General features: G+C 38.8%; 1 protein-coding gene across 4 annotated transcripts in view; it reads left to right on the top strand.

Moving 5' to 3' along the window:
• The window catches only part of LOC308072643 (uncharacterized protein), a 114,899-nt gene that overhangs the window by 91,660 nt on the left and 21,668 nt on the right, over positions 1 to 1,571 (top strand). The window lies entirely within an intron of this gene.

Below are 1,571 nucleotides of genomic sequence, written 5' to 3'. Positions count from 1 at the left end.
GTGGGCACAACCTGTTCATAACAATGGAATAACTGCCCTGAATTTAGTGGGGTTTAAGCAATGTGAAATTGTGTTAATGAGATCAGAATGCAGTTTTCAACATTTCAAGTTGAGTGTATTTAAGTGGTTTCCTTAAGGTCTTTAAGCAACTGCCTTTTTACTATGCAATTGCTTGGCACAATTTTGACACATTAAGGTTAGCTAGAAAAACATACCTGCTGCATTTTTTTGTAAATACTGTTCTATACAGAAACTATATATTGGTTAAACTGGAATGAGTTAATGGTGGGATTTCTTCAATTGTATTTCATACTGGAAATGCTGTCCTAAAAAATGGTGTCTCTTGAAGGGATTGAATCAAGTGATGTAAAGTAATAAGGGAAGGAACAAAAGTGCAGATAAATGTAATCATGTCTTTAGATTGCTGTGTTTGAATGTAGCATGCTGCCAAGTAGGTTAAATAGCATCATCTTTCAGTGAAAAAGCTGCTTGAAGCTGATAATTACAGTGCCTTTGAGAAAGCAAAGTCTGTTCATTATAGAGTAAATACTTTATGAACTATGAATCTCTCTTTATCTCATGCAAAACTATTTTAGATTAAATCTCTTTCCAATTTGTATTGTTCAGATAATTATATTTAGCTGGGGTCAGAGTTTGGATAATGCATTCCCAGCCCTTGGGTTTATTAACTGGCTCCAGGACCAGACCACAATGTCAAACAGCCCAAAGAGGTTTCAGATTTACTCTGTGTTTTGGCTATTTTCAGCTGTGCTGCTCCTTCCTGTTGCAGTCTAATCAATGTAGCCATTTGATAAGTGCTTCTCCATTATGTGACTTGCCTTATTTGCTGAAGTTTTGCTTTCCAAAGAGAAACATCCACTTAAAATGCAGAGTCTTTGTTTAAGACCACATTCTTCAGAATGAGCCTCTTCCCAATTCCAAGTAGTAAACCACAGTTAAAACAGTAACAGAAAGATGGTTACACAGCAAGGATCAAATCTGAGAGTAACATCTGAATTTGTTAGTATGAGCAGTTGGAGTATGCTGAAGTGCTGCTTTTAGAGCAGAATTTTCTCTGCATTTGGCATTTTGGTCACCCTGTGTATGTGCTTGGTCCCATTAATTGTAATGGGATGTCCAGGCAGAGCAGGCTGGTGCAGTAACAGAGCTGAAATCTGTTGAGGGATTAAAAAGGACCTTTGCAAATGCAATTATCTCTGCACCATAACCAGCATCCTGAAGAAGCTCCATGCAGTTGCCTTACTGTTAAGTCAGGCATGCGCCTGACATGCTGGATAGTTTGTTTTGCCTACGTGATCCCATGTTTCATTTGAAGACCTCTTCCTCAAACAAAATATCTTTCCATGTCCTCTGAAATATGTGGAAGTTTTAAAAACATTTCCTCATATCATCTCAGTTGGGAAGAGAGGCTGTTCTCCTCTCCAGAGTCTTACAGTGATGAGCCCCCACATCATTGTTCCTCCTGTTGTTGCTGGCAGCTTGGAGCTCTGCTTTCAAAATGAACAGGAATGCATCAGTGGTGCCTTCACTGTGAGTTTCTGTGGGCATTA

Source organism: Falco punctatus (assembly GCF_963210335.1).
Source record: "Falco punctatus genome assembly, chromosome: 1".
Lineage (NCBI taxonomy): Eukaryota > Metazoa > Chordata > Aves > Falconiformes > Falconidae > Falco > Falco punctatus.
This window is presented reverse-complemented; position numbering and strand designations above follow the sequence as displayed.